Source organism: Mytilus edulis, chromosome 3 (assembly GCF_963676685.1).
Source record: "Mytilus edulis chromosome 3, xbMytEdul2.2, whole genome shotgun sequence".
In the NCBI taxonomy this organism is placed as follows: Eukaryota; Metazoa; Mollusca; class Bivalvia; order Mytilida; family Mytilidae; genus Mytilus; species Mytilus edulis.
In genome coordinates, this window is record NC_092346.1 from 31,856,373 (window position 1) to 31,872,813 (window position 16,441).

The window sequence follows — 16,441 nt, forward strand, 5'->3', positions numbered from 1 at the left end:
TAGTCAATGTGTTATTGTTAGAATCATGATATTAGTCAATGTGTTATTGTTAGAATCATGATATTAGTCAATGAGTTATTGTTAGAATCATAATATTAGTCAATGTGTTATTGTTTTAATCATGAAATTAGTCAATGAGTTATTGTTAGAATCATAATATTATTCAATGAGTTATTGTTAGAATCATAATATTAGTTAATGTGTTATTGTTTTAATCATGAAATTAGTCAATGAGTTATTGTTAGAATCATAATATTAGTCAATGTATTATTGTTACAATCATGATATTAGTCAATGTGTTATTGTTAGAATCATAATATTAGTTAATGTGTTATTGTTAGAATTATAATATTAGTCAATGTGTTATTGTTCTAATCATAATATTAGTCAATGTATTCTTGTTAGAATCATAATATTAGTCAATGTGTTGTTGTTAGAATCATAATATTAGTCAATGAGTTATTGTTAGAATCATAATATTAGTCAATGTATTCTTGTTAGAATCATAATATTAGTCAATGTGTTATTGTTAGAATCATAATATTAGTCAATGTGTTATTGTTAGAATCATAATATTAGTTAATGTGTTATTGTTAGAATCATAATATTAGTCAATGTATTCTTGTTAGAATCATAATATTAGTCAATGTGTTGTTGTTAGAGTCATAATATTAGTCAATGAGTTATTGTTAGAATCATGATATTAGTCAATGAGTTATTGTTAGAATCATAATATTAGTTAATGTGTTATTGTTAGAATCATAATATTAGTTAATGTGTTATTGTTTTAATCATAATATTAGTCAATGTGTTATTGTTTTAATCATAATATTAGTCAATGTGTTATTGTTTTAATCATGATATTAGTCAATGTGTTATTGTTAGAATCATAATATTAGTCAATGTGTTGTTGTTAGAATCATAATATTAGTCAATGTATTATTGTTTTAATCATAATATAAGTCAATGTGTTATTGTTTTAATCATAATATAAGTCAATGTGTTATTGTTTTAATCATAATATTAGTCAATGTATTATTGTTAGAATCATAATATTAGTTAATGTGTTATTGTTAGAATCATAATATTAGTCAATGTGTTATTGTTTTAATCATGATATCATTGCAGATATATTGTCGATTTTGATCTGAGCGTCACTGATGAGTCTTATGTAGACGAAACGCGCGTTTGGCGTATAAAATTATAATCCTGGTACTTTTGATAACTATTTACACCAGCGGGTCGATGCCACTGCTGGTGGACGTTTCGTCCCCGAGGGTATCACCAGCCCAGTAGTCAGCACTTCGGTGTTGACATGAATATCAATTATATGGTCATTTTTATAAATTTTCTGTTTACAAAACTTTGAATTTTTCGAAAAACTAAGGATTTTCTTACCCCAGGAGTAGATTACCTTAGCCATATTTGGCACAACTTTTAGGAATTTTTGATCCTCAATGCTCTTCAACTTTGTATTTATTTGGCTTTTTAACTATTTTGATCTGAGCGTCACTGATGAGTCTTATGTAGACGAAACGCGCGTCTGGCGTATAAAATTATAATCCTGGTACTTTTGATAACTATCGACATCATATTATTGTTAGACTCGTTATTGATCCACGTGTTATTAGTTCATGTATTATGGTTAAAATCATGATTAGTAATAGTTTTATCGTGTTATCGTTAGATGTGTCATTAGTCATTATGTTATTGTTAAAATCGTGATATTAGTCGATGTCTTATTGATAGAATGATGATGTTCTTTATAACCTTTTTGTTAAAATCATGATAAGTCAGTATGTTAGTATTTGAATAGTTTTTGTGACTATTCTGTTGTTGTTAGTACATCGATTGTCATTACACTTTGTTGTTAGTACATCGATTGTCATTACACTTTGTTGTTAGTACATCGATTGTCATTACACTTTGTTGTCAAATTGGTCATTTTGTTATTGTCAAATTAGTCGTTTTGTTATTGTCAAATTCGTCGTTTTGTTATTGTCGGATTTGTATCGCGCGGCAAAATGCAAGATGACTCGTTATTCATGTTCTTATTAACAAATGTATATTGGGTATAACCATGTCATCGACCATTAAGTTGTTGTTAGATTATCGCCAGCCATTTTATATATCTATAAATTATTACACATTCAACACACTGGTCATAGCGTTATTTTTTCAAAAATTAGTTGACCATTATAGACGAGGAAAGATTCATCGGTCATTGTCAGACTTGCTATTGATACTTATATATCAGATTTAGAATTAACGATGTGTGAACTACGGTAAATACAATGGTATTTTCATATTTTCAAATTTTTTATTGCTGTGTTTTGTAACGTTATAATCATTATCGGCTAGGTTAAGATGTTACTGTTAGATCTACCGTTGGCCATTCTGTTATTGTCATATTTATAACTGATTATAGCCCAAATGTCAGATTTGTAACTGATTATCGGCCCTTTTTTCAGATTAATAACTGATTATCGCCATGTTGTCAGATTTGTAACTGATTATCGTCCCTTTTGTCAGATTTGTAACTGGATATCGTCTTATTGTCAGATTTATAACTTCTTTTTATGTTATTGTTAGATTTATGCTTGAGTATTTTGGTACGTCAAAATTATTGTTGGTTAGTGTAATACTGTCAGGTATGTCGTTCGTCAATATACTAGTAAAATTGTCAGAATAATAACTGCTCATTGTGCGTTTGTCCAATTTATAATCCCTCACTTTGTAAAGTTTACTCCGGTATGTCATTCCATATTGGTCATTGTGTTGTTGTCAGATATATCGCTGGCAAATATGTGCTATTGCCACCTTGGTAGCAGGTTATTATACTTTCATAAGAATTATAACCACTGTTTATGCTAATTGATTACTAGTATATATTCCTTTGTATTTTGGTGCGTCCTTTGTCAGGTGGGTTCGTACTTTTATTAGATATATCGATCATTGGTTATTTCAAAGTAGATTTAATATCGGTCATTATCGCATTGGCATATTTAAGTTAGTCATTGTGTTAATGTCAGCTTTACGTTAGTCATTGTGTGAATTCTCTAGGTTTGTCATTGTGTTAATGTCAGAATTAAGTTGGTCATTGTGTTTTAATGTCAGATTTGAAATGATAATTGTATTAATGTTTTGAGGTGATCATGGCGGTATGGCAGCTTTAAGTTGTTCATTGTGTTAATGTTTTAAGTTTGTCATTGTGTTAATGATAAACTTTACTGATTGACATATAGTTGCATTTTGTTTTTGGCTGCTTCCATTTACAACTGCACCATTTTGCTGTTTGCAACTGTTCAATTGCCCGTTGTTTAATAGCAGCTTTAATGTTGCTCATTGTGTTGTTTGCAGCTGTGTCACTGCCCATTTTTTGTTGGCTGCCTTATCATTGATCTTTGTATTATCTGCAGCTTACTATTGCCAGTTGTGTAATGGCATCAATTGCTTTCCTCGTTGTGTTGTTTGAAGCTGTGTCAATTGTTCATTTTATGTTTGCCGCATTATCATTGCTTATTGTGTTGTTTGCAGCTGTACCATTGTTCACTATGTGTCGGCAGATTGAACATTGCTCATGTTTTGTTTGTAGCTGTTCCAGTGTTCATTATAAACATGAAGTTTTATCGTTCCTCATTGTGTTATGGACAGATCTGCAATTGCTCATTATGTGTCGGCAGATTAATCATTGCTGAATATGTTGTTTGCAGCAGTTCCATTTCTCATTTTGTGTAGGCAACATTTTTGTTGTTCATTGTGTTGTTTGCAGCTGTACTATCGACTGTTGTTTAATGGAAGCTTTTACATTCCTCATTGTTTTTTTGTAGCTGTACCATTGTTCATGTTACGTTGACAGAATTATCATTGCTTTTTTGTGTTTTGCAGCTGTACCATTGCTCTTTATATGTTGGCAGATTTATTATTGCTAAAAATGCAGGTTTGCCGTTGTTAATTTTGTGTTCACAGGTTCATCATTATTCTTTGTTTTGTGTGCAGCAGTGTCATTGCTCGTTTTGTATAGGCCGTTGTTTCATTGTTCGTTTCGTGTTCGCAGATGTATCGTTGCTCTTTATGTAATTGCATCTTTATCATTGCTCATTTTATTGATTGTTGCTATACCATTTTCTTCTTTGCTGGTGGTCTATATTATTGGTGATCGTTCATTGTGTTGTTTACAGCTGTATCATTGCTCATTTTGAATTGGCAGTTTGTCATAGCTGATTGTGTTTTTGTGGCTTTAACATTGCTCACTGTGTGTTGGTACTTTTTTATTGTTCGTTTTGTTGTATGCAGTTGTACAATTGCTCATAAAGTAATGACAGATTAATCATTGCTCGTTGTATTTTGCCAGATCTACCATCGGTCATTTTATGTTGGCAGCCTTATCATTGTGCAATGTGTTGTATGCAGCTATGTCAATTCTGATTGTGTAATGGCAGCTTTATCATTGCTCAATGTGTTGTTTGCAATTGTCATTTGTATCAAATCTCATCGTGTTGGAGACATCAATATAATTGATCATTGTGATGTTGGTAACTACAACAATGTTAATTGCTTTATAGCTGATTATTGGTTCGTTTATCTGCTATAATATTGTTCGTTGTGCTTTCTTGCAATTTTTCATTGCAAATGATAAATAAAGCCAACAGTAGTATACCGCTGTTAAATAGTCATAAATCGATTGAGAGAAAACAAATCCGGGTTACAAACTAAAACAGAGGGAAACACATCAACTATAAGAGGCAAACAACGAAACAACAGAAACATTGAAATGCAACAACAAACGAACGACAATGCAAAACACACAGAAACGAACTATAAGATAACAAATGTCATTTTCCTGACTTGGTACAGGACATTTTTATAACAAAATGGTGGGTTTAAACCTCGTTTTGTTGCTAGCCCAACCTGCTTTTATGGCAATGTTAAATATACCACTAAAATGACAGCATTACATGACAGGATTACAGTACAAATAAATGCAAAAACAATCAGGACAGAATAATACACAAATAAACAATATAATAGAACATTTCGACATGGTCCACAGAATAATAACGAATACGTAAAACAACCTAGGACAGCACACGAAAAACAGAACCACGAACTGACCGTCACACATCTGTATCAACACCACACAAGTGACGTTACACGATATTTAAAAAAAAAAAAAGATATAAATCAAGATTAGGTTTGTAATTATGTTATTTGATATATTTTATAACAATTGCAATGTACAAGAATATTTAATATAGAATTGTGTTAGTAATAAGTTAATTAACTGTATTAAATAGCTATGTTGGTATTTTTTCTAAATCAAACTGTAAAACAAACAAAACCTTTATCATATATGCATGGCTCGTTGTTCTTTTTTTATACTTATAGTCGTGCTCATTGAGACGTCATTATGTTTCTAGCAAATATACCAAACATATCAAACTAATTTTGCTGGTTTAGTGTACCATTATCTACCTTAGGAAATGTCTGTATCAAGCCAGAACTATGACAGTTATTTTACATTAGTTTGATGAGTTTGAAAATTTGATTTTGCAATTTGATGAGGATCTTTCATTTTTGAATTTTCCTTAGAGTTTGGTATTTTTGTTATTTACTTTTGTTAGTAGTTCTATGATTGGTCGTTGTGTTATTTTTGTTATTTACTCTTGTTAGTAGTTCTATGATTGGTCGTTGTGTTATTTTTGTTATTTACTCTTGTTAGTAGTTCTATGATTGGTCGGTGTGTTATTTTTGTTATTTACTCTTGTTAGTAGTTCTATGATTGGTCGTTGTGTTATTTTTGTTATTGTTTTGTGTTGAGTTTGCTGCATCATTGAAGTGTTATTACTGCTTGCAATTTCTTTTGCGTGTTGTTCTATCCTTTTTGGTCGTTGAGTGTTGTAGGTGCAACATTTCGTAATAAAGTGTTGTCAGTTTTTTTATTCACTGAAATCCTGCATTGTATATTCGGTTTTAATGGTACGGTGCATCTTTGAACGTTACTCGTCTGATATACAGATCTACTCCTTCTGTTTAAGAAGGTTAGTTATCATTCATCTTTATTTTTCGACGTATCTTTGCTTATTGTATTGTTAACAAATTTTGTCTTTGTTCGTTTAATATTTTGGCAGATTCTGTTTTGTTCGCTGAGTAATTAGCAGATTTATCTTTCTTCAGTAAGTTGTTAGCAGATTAATCACTGCTTCAATGATATTGGCAGAACCATGTGAGTTCATTGTTCATTGTGTTGCTTGTATGTTCACACATTAACCGTTGTTTTAAGGAGTTATCCATATAAAGATAGGATGATGTGGTATGATAGTCCATATGACAACTACCCACTTGGGTTATACAGTGCACTCTAAAAGATAACAACACCACGCACTAACAGGCATTTTGACACAACTATCCATCATATTGTTCCTTTCTTGCCGATTTCTTTTTAACGAAATAATGATATGAATAAAAGGAAAGTGTGTTTGTTAAGGGCCAGTTGAAGGCGCGGCATTTTCTCATTGGTGTCCTTCTGTCCTTGTGTTCTGTTCTTTGGTCGGGTTGTTGTCTCTTTTATACATTCCCTGTTTCCGTTCTCGTTTTTATTGGACTGCAAATAGAATCGTATATTATATTAGAAGATTCGATAACTGTTTTGCTTTTGTTTTTGTAGAACCATTGTTTTCACGTTGCCATTAAAACATAATCTAAGCTTACGGATCCCGAGCAAATTTGCCATTTCTTGTGTTGCTATGCATATAGATCCGTTTTCTTTACAGTTTTCCTCTTGTCATAGGCGGAGTGTATTTTATTGCTTTCAAATAGTTGAAATGATTTTAGTTTGATTAAGTTATTTATACAATCATAAAAATTACTTTTATTTGAGGGATGGACGTAACTTAAAGCAAAACCTCTGTTATCCAGGGTTTTTTGACAGCGTGCTGATCGTCATTGAATATTTTTGTAGACTTCAATCATTCATATATTTATCAACCAAAGTATACGACATTGGAAGACTAGAATTCCTCAAACTTAATCAACAAATAAGACAAGAAATGCAAAAGCAAAATAATAAATAATGAACAGAAAGATTTCGAAATAAAAACCTCAAGCTCTTGTGAGACAGACTTCGCTTACTGAGACCAATGCGTCCACTTTATTAAAACTTCCCTATCAAACTAAGAACTTTGTCATGGCAATTAATTGGAATTTATTATTGGTTATTTTGATTTTTCTATATTATTTAAGCGGCTTTGACTTGTTCTTTCGCACTTGCTGTTGTCCGCAGCTTTTCTGTAGCACTATATGTTGCTAGGTAGAGCTAATATGTATACTCAAAGTTTGTTTTTAACGGGCCAATTGTCCAACTGGGAGCTCTATATCTTGCTATCGGATTAAATCTTTAGATACGCGCTTTCTTTGTTCGTTTTTACCTAAGCTTTGGTTGATATGAGGTCAGACTTGTGCCTCGATCTAAAATGAGGTCGTCTACTAGAATTGGTTTAGTTTTTTATGGACCAACGTTTTCAGCTATAGTCAGTGATGCCAGTGATGTTGCTTCACATCACACACAAGTTAGCTCCTTCTGTTCTGAAATTCAAGTTTTTAGCATAAGAAATAGATACATTTTGTGACCTGTTTTATTTATCTATTTAAGAAAATATTTATCTAATAAATTATTTATTTATTTATTGTCTTTTTTTTCATTTTTTTTTTCTTCTACTTTTTTTTCAATTTTCTTGCTTTTAAACTAATTGTTCATATAATTATTCATTTAGTTATTTTTATTCATTTATTTCACTTTCTTTAACTAATTCTTTATATATCTATTTAGAAATTTATATATTTATTTATTTATTTTCATTTTGATGTTCAGTGGTTTGGTCCTAGACATTCTTGTATCATAAATTTTTGGACGTTAGCGTTAAACAATAAATTATCTTTGTTCAATATGTTGTAACCTCCGTTTAATTTACACATCAAAGTGTCGTCTGTTCAATGGTGTTCAATTCTTAAACGTCAACAAATCTTTTTTTCAAATCTAAACCTTTTTTAATTTGATGACGTGTATCATAAGTATTTAATTTAATCAGATAACTTGGAGTGATAAAAGAAACAAGAAAAGGACCGATTCAAATCGGAAGTTTATAAATACTACTTTGAATTTTGATATTTGGTCGGTTATAGTGTACAGTGGGTGCAGACGGGCTATAAAAATACCTAGGCGTTTATAATTAGTTATGCTGCATGGCGATGACTGAATGTGCTTAGCACCATTTTTAATTTTCAATGCAAATGACAACTTTCATAAAGAGATGTTTATCATGTAACGATATGCGATAAGGTGTATCATTTTCAAAGCTTCGATTTAAAAACGTTATTAACGAAAGGTTTTAATTTTCCCTGCTTCGGGTCTTTTTTTTTTTAATTATTTGATCAAATCTATAATGAGTTTTTGGGAAATAAAGTTTGTATATGATTTTGATAAGGGAGATCAATCATCGACGCTTGTTTTGGTTCTTTGAGATGGGTACCGAAAGTAAAGTAAATAAACATTCGGGACTGATCTACTCAGTAATCTAAGGCCAAACGTGTGGTTTTCTTGGTTTTGCATCAGGTTTTTAATGATCTCCAAAAAGGAAAAAAAGGAAATTGAGTAAAAGTAAAATGCGGGGTTTTTTAAGAACATATTTGAAATTTAGTGATATGTTTATGTCCTGGACTGATTTTAAAGTGCACGAAAAAGGAAAAATAACAAAAATACCGAACCTCAAGGAAATCCAAATCGGAAAGTCCCTTATCAAATGGTAAAATCCATAGCTCAAACAGTCAAACGAAATATGGAAAAAAACCTCATATTCCTGACTTGATATGTAGAAACTTTTAGATTAAAACTGGTTTTATAGCTAGCTAAACCTCTCACTTCTATGACATTCGCTTAAGGTAGATCATAAGTATATACTTTTGGAGACCGATTTTTCTTATAATTATCAAAAATGAAGATTTTAATAAAGGCTTTTTTTTCTCAAAAATATGATAAAAAAGAATGAGTCGCCGCGCTATTTTTCAAGCTTATGAGTCGTTGAAAATTGCCTAAATTTGGTTAGATTGTTCATGTAAAAACCCATTTATGTGCATGAAAAATTGAATGATGTCGTCAGAACTGTTCGCTATTGACGACAAAATATTACGGAATCGTCTGCAAAGTCCAGCAATGTCGGACATATATAAATAAGTTCTGTAAAACCCGTTTCTCGATCACGTCCAATTTTATTCAAATTGATTTAACATAACTCGTAAACAAAACTAAACAAAAAACTGAAGTATTTCATATAGGTAAACACGTAGACCTGGTGTCTATATCACTTTCATCCGTTTTAGTAAAGTTACTTACTAAAGAGTATATAATTTACTTATGTTAATACTCGCTGATCATTTATAGGGCTGGAAATGTACTATTAATAAAAGCAACAGTAGTATACCGCGGTTCGAAAGTCATAAATCGATTGAAAGAAAAAACAAATCCGGGTTACAAACGGCTTAAACCGAGAGAAACACATCAAATATAAGATGAAAATAACGAAACAACAGAAACACTGAAGTGTACAAAAAACAAACGACAATGCAACATACACAGAAACGAACTATAAGATAACAACTGCTCTTTTCCTTGATATAGGACATTTTAAGAAAAAAATGTTGGGTTGAACCTAGTTTTGTGGCTAGCTCGAACTTTTATGAAAACTGGTCAATTTATTTAATGTTATTGATAGACATCATCAGTATAGGTCCATAGAAACAGAACAATATAGAAACAATTTCCAGTTTAACACAGATAGTTCACTGATAGAGCTGCGATGAGGTGGAAGATATACATCATGTTTTTCTTCATTGTCATTTCAATGAACAATCAGCAGAACGAAAAGATATTTTTAGAGAACTTATAAATAGAATGATAATAATAAATAATTTTGACGCAAGTTGTCCCGATACACAAAATCTAAAACTCTTAACCCGAAATAAAACCCTTCTTATAGGCTAGCTGTCTCTGATTTTATAAATCAATTATTCACGTCATTCGGACTTTGGTAGATATTTGTGTCATTGCAATTACTGTAAAATCAACCTTTTTTCGCGATTAGAAATATAACGCGCATATAAATCGTAGCGAAAATGTCAAATTGCTGCTGTAGAAAGGTCTTAACGCAAAATAAAATAAACGCGAAAATAAGTTGGTTTACATGTATACCACATCTCCTTATTTTTATTTATGTTCACATCTGTGTACCAAAAGTTTATTTTTTCTCATATTTATCTTATAGTTTTGTTTGTTTTTTGTTTGTTTGTGTGTTTTCTTGTTTATGTTTCTATTTCGTTGTCTTCGTGTCTTTTTAGCCTTGGCCAATGTAGGGGTGAATGTAGGAGAATAAATAAATAGAATTATTTTTCTTTTTTCTATATGTGTACATAATTATGAAGTGTAATGTATTGAATAAATAAAGAAATCTTATGTTTTAATACACAAAAAAATAGTTCTACACAATGTTGAACGGTTTGCTCTACTGTCAGTAAGTTGGGCTTAGACTATACATAGAAAAATATGAAAAAAACACTTTATAAATTTCATGCGTCCGAAGTGCCTTTTTTACATTTACCTTCAAAGCTGAATAGTTGAAAGCTCAGCTAAATAAATAAACATATATATACATGTAATAGAAAAATATTATATGTATTTAGAATGAATTTTAGGTTTATATTGATAATAAAAAAAAAATACAATTAAATACATAATATATTTTTCATCGCGTATGTTTCATAAAAATGTTATATTTTATAATAAAAATTGTAAGCACGTTTCTGTCATGAACTGTAAATATATTAAATGATGTTAATTCAATAGAAGACAAAGTTACCTCAGGAACAAAGGAAAGAATTTACAATTTACATTTTTGATATTTTATATTAAAATAAATATTTTATTGGGAACATTTGTATGCTTTAATCCTCCCAACAATATCCTGTTTGTTCGGTATTATTCTGTTACAAGAAAATTTACTTTGCGAATTGTCACTCATAATTATCTTCTAACCCTTCTCTTATTTTCATTCCTATGTCCGTGTGTGTTGCATCCTATTAGATTTTTTCCTTCAGAAATTCACTTTGTATTTTGTTTCCGATCTTGTTTCAATTTTAAGGAACAAAAGTGATTACAGGTCCGTGGTTGGTGTTTAAAGTAATAAGAATACATTTGTCATGGAAAAAATATGTTGACCCGGCAAAAACGGATCATCGCTATATTGATTCTTTCGAATTTTTAAGAAACGAATTTCTGAGATACTTCTGAATATTGTATTTTCTTGCCTTTTTCTTTTTAGCAACAACAAAAAGTAACATATGCCATGAATTTTATTCCCCCAATTTGCTAATTAATTCTTCTAGGCTATATTTATTTTCAGTAATCTGTCAAATAGGCTCAAATCACTTAGAACAATTCGCAGACGCCTTTTTGCAGTTGGATTTGAAGGAACCAAATTTTTCGGTTTGATGAAGTTTAATTATCTCTCTATATTAGAAGCTATAATTTCCCAGCTTCAGCTTGTTACCGATACAATTAAATTATATCTTTGAATGTAAAACACATCAAAACTTGACAACATACATGTGAACATTTTTACAGTCGAGTGAGCTCACTCGGAGATGGAATATTAACTTGACATGTCCTTGTCCAAGAGAACAAGACATACTTCTGCAAAATACTAGGTCCATTTTCTTCGTCTTAATTTGCAATTTTACAAATTGCTACGAAGAATAGATAAAAAATTAGCGCCCACGGTCAATATGTTAATTTTAAGCAAAAATTATAAGACTTGTCTGATGAAATTAACGACATTTTGAGGTACATGACAGCTGTATCGTCTTCAAATTTTCAATGCATTAAAATGTTGCGCTTTTTTTTGTATTTTACAGATTTTTATTTATTTTTGAACATTTATAAATTATTACTCCCTTATCGAAAATTAAATTAAAATTTTTTAAGTGTTGTCATTACCATCCCATTAAATAATTTAACTTATTGCAAACCTGTTACCAAAGTTCAAATCTGAGAATTAAAAAATGCCTGATATTCAACATAAAAGATAATTTAATTATAAAATGAGATAAAATATTTGGTCGCGGTCGCTTTTGAGTCACCGATAATGTCCTCGTAAGAGGGATCTTTGCAGGAAATTACAGATATATCTCTGATAAGAACACGACAAAGTGTTGATAAGAATTTGAAGCAAGAAATTAAAGGGTCACAAAATGTCACCCTGCCTCAGAAAATTGCCTCCGTGTAATTTTTATGTTGCACTGGCTGATAGCCATGGACATTATTTCTGTTGCATTACATATTGATCATGGACAATATACAAAGGGAGATAACACACTTGTAATATCGTGGACGTTACTGTTGATAGATACGCTGGAGTTGTCGTTGATAGGCTTTAAAAATATCATTTCTTCTATTAAAATGATAAAAGATACTATAGCTGAAGTAGTAAGTACTTCGGCACTGACATGATTTTAACAAACCTTTCTAAAATTGTCCATTAATGCAAAATTTTGAATTTATAAGAAACTAAGGTAGATAAGTTTTGATATATTTTCTAGGTCCCTCTTTGGTCATATAGCTCTTCAAATGTTTATGTCTTTATATATTCATGACTTTCAAATATTCGGCTTTCAGCATTCCCGATGAAAGTAAATCAACAAAAGCGCATGGATGTTTGAGAAGCTGATATCTGAATATACCATTATATCGTCGCTGGGCTTCTAAAATGTTGTAAATTACAAATTTTTCAATAAAAAAATATCTCACAAACAGGCTTTGAAAATTTTGGTAAAATGCATGCTTCCAAAATGTCGTATGTGAACTTGAACATTTTTGTAAATAGCAGTGAAATAAAAACTTTGACATTTCTGGATTATCCAAGAACTTAAACTATTTTTACAGAAATAAAGAAATGTACAATTATTTTTTCCCAAAGCCATTCTACAACGATTTTCAAGTTTTCATACAACATTATGGAAGCAAACTTTACAAACAAATGACATTGGCAATTTTGTAATATGTCTTATTTCACACATTTTGATTGGTCTAACTGTATGCTATTTTGGTATACCAAAGATTTCCTCCCGCCGAGACCATTGATGTCAAGAAGTATTTTTAGCCAAAAAAGTCATATACGACATTTTAGAAGCCCAGCGACGATATGGAACATTTCAGTTTGATATTAGACAAGGGATGGTTTCCTTTAAAATAGTGTAAGATAATCTAAGGAAATAGAAGTTTCTCAGATACGGGGCTCAGATACTTCACAAAAATGAATTTAATGTAGTTAGGTCCTATTTGCTTATATAGCTTCAACTGTTTAAGCTTTATACATTCATAGCTTTCAAGTATTCGATTTTGAGCGTTCCTTGATGAAGGTAAATTAAGAAAAGCACTTTGGACGCATGCACTGTCTAACGTATTATTTAAAAAAAAGAAAAAGAAAAAAATGTTTATAAGATCTGAGAAAACTTGCAGTAACTAAGCATGTTTTATATTTGTACGTTCTATATGTGTAGTTCCAAAGTTACCCTTTAATTCAGTGGTTGTATTTGTTTCTGTCTCTTTTATCTGTTTTTCGTTAACTGTTTCCATGGTTTCGGTTTCATACACGGGGCCGACGTATTTTGTTGTTGTTTGAACTGTTTCGCATTTAACATATCGGTGTCTTTTATAGCTGACTACTCAGTTTTTGCTTTTGTTGAAGGCTTGATGGTGACCAAAATTAATTAAATTCACGTCAGTTTGGACTGTTGCCGGTTAGTTGTCTCAATGGCAACCATACCGCATCTCCTTATTTTACATCAAACCCTTAAAAATTTTAAACATATAATAAGAACAAGTGGTATTATTGCCAATGCGACAAATTTTCGCCAGAAACCAAACTGATTACATCGAAGTTAACAACTATATGCAACAATGAGCAAAACCCATATCGCTGAAGTCGACTATGAAAGGACCCGAAATGACAAATGTAAAACAATTCAAACGAAAAAAATGAACGAACTGATTTATGCACTATAAATAATGCACGATACACAAATTTGATCAACATCGACTGACGACAATCATTAACTTCAAACACCTGACTTGAAACAAGCACATACAAATGTGGCGCCTATATCCCCTAACCTTGGACAGTGGCGTAACATATGAACAAACTATTAAACTCAGTTTAAAAGGGTTTACCTTATAAGATCGAAACAAAGCAGACATGCATCTATATATGACTATGCGGAATGGGCTTTGCTCATTGTTGAAGGCCGTACTGTGACCTTTAGTTGTTAATTACTCTGTCATTCGGTCTCTTATGGAGAGTTGTCTCATTGGCAATATTAACGCATCTTCTCTTTTTTTATATATCAAAACATTAATCCCGCTGCAAATGTTTGCACCTGTCCTAAGTCAGGAATCTGATGTACAGTAGTTGTCGTTTGTTTATGTAATTTATACGTGTTTCTCGTTTCTCTTTTTTATATGGATTTGACCGTTGGTTTTCTCGTTTGAATGGTTTTACACTAGTAATTTTGGGGCCCTTTATAGCTTATTGTTCGGTGTGAGCCAATGTTCCGCGTTGAAGGCGGTACATTGACCTATAATGGTTTACTGTTTTAAATTGTTATTTGGATGGAGAGTTGTCTCATTGGCACTCATACCACATCTTCCTATATATAGTTACGCATGCTGTTCCTACAATTCCTATGATTTAAAACTGATCTTCCTAACACTTGGCGATAACAACAACGTGTGTCGGTTCTTTGTGACATTAAAGCCGTTATTTTGTCAAATTTCATTTAACTTGGTGGCTGCATGTTATAAAAAAGAAGATGTGGTATGATTGCCAATGAGACAACTATCCACAAGAGACCAAAAACATTAACAACTATAGGTCACCGTACGGCCTTCAACAATGAGCAAAGCCCATACTGCATAGTCAGCTATAAAAGGCCCCGATAAGCCAATGTAAAACAATTCAAACGAGAAAACTAACGGCCTTATTTGTGTAAAAAAATGAACGAAAAACAAATATGTAACACATAAACAAACGACAACCACTGAATTACAGGCTCCTGACTTGGGACAGGCACAATAATGTGGCGGGGTTAAACATGGAATAGTGGAATGTTAAGCTGGAATAAGAAAAATGTTCAATTACGTTTTCCGTTGACTCAACGACTAAAAGTGAACTTTTATAAGTAGATATCGTAGAAAATGTCGAACAAAAAACACAGACCGGGCGTGGCAGGGACATTGGTCACCCCCCCCCCCCCCCAAAAAAAAGAAAAAAAGAAACACACTAAGTACAGATCAATCTGAGTGTACCCGCAGTTACTGACCACTAGTTCAAGGCCAAAAACAACTCTGACTGTTTATGACGTCTTATACTAAATCCACTGGATGTTGGATGTGTACTGATTGATAATTTTGTCTTATAATATATATATATAGATGCATGATTTTTTTATAAGTTGTTAGTGGCTCTGAATTAGCTGTCAGTAAATGCGACTGAGTACTCTCAGATCTTTATTTAGTGTCTTTTTGTTGTTTGGATGTACAAGTATCCGCGGCCACGTCCACTTATATTTGTAGTATTTGTATTTTTGTCTATCTGATGAGTAAAGTCCTTTTCAACTGATTTTTATAGTTCCGTCCTTGTGTTGTACTGTTGCACCACTATCCCAGGTTTAGGAAGAAAAGGGGCATGTGTGTCCGCTATAACATGTTAAACCACCGCCACATTCTGTATGTATGTGCCTGTCCAAAATTAGAAGCCTGTAATTCAGTAGTTGTCGTTTGTTTATGTGTTACCTATTTGTTTTTCGTTCATTTTTTGTACATAAATTAGGCCGCTAGTTTTCTCGTTTGAACTGTTTTATATTGTCATTCCGATGCCTTTTATAGCTAATTATGCGGTATGGGCTTTGTTCATTGTTGAAGGCCGTACGGTGACCTATAGTTGTTTTAAAATTTCTGTGTCATTTGGTCTCTTGTGGATAGAGTTGTCTCATAGGCAATCATACCACATCTCTTTTTTTTTAATAAAAAGTAATGCACCTAAGAATAATATGTAGATGTATGTTTTTGTATCTTTAAATGAATACATGGTTTTGTCTTCATTATGTTTACAAGTACTTAATTAAAGAAATGTCAACGGATATTCTATGATAACATTTTTTTTAACCCTTTTGAACCTTGGAAAAATCGTTTTTTGAATTTTTTTGAACAATATGAATGTTGTTGTTTGAACAATATGAATGGTGTTGTTTGAAAAATATGAATGTTGTTGTCTTCTTAAAAAAGTTGGACCTTTAATGAAAAAGATGACAATAAGTAAATGCTAATAAAATTTATTTA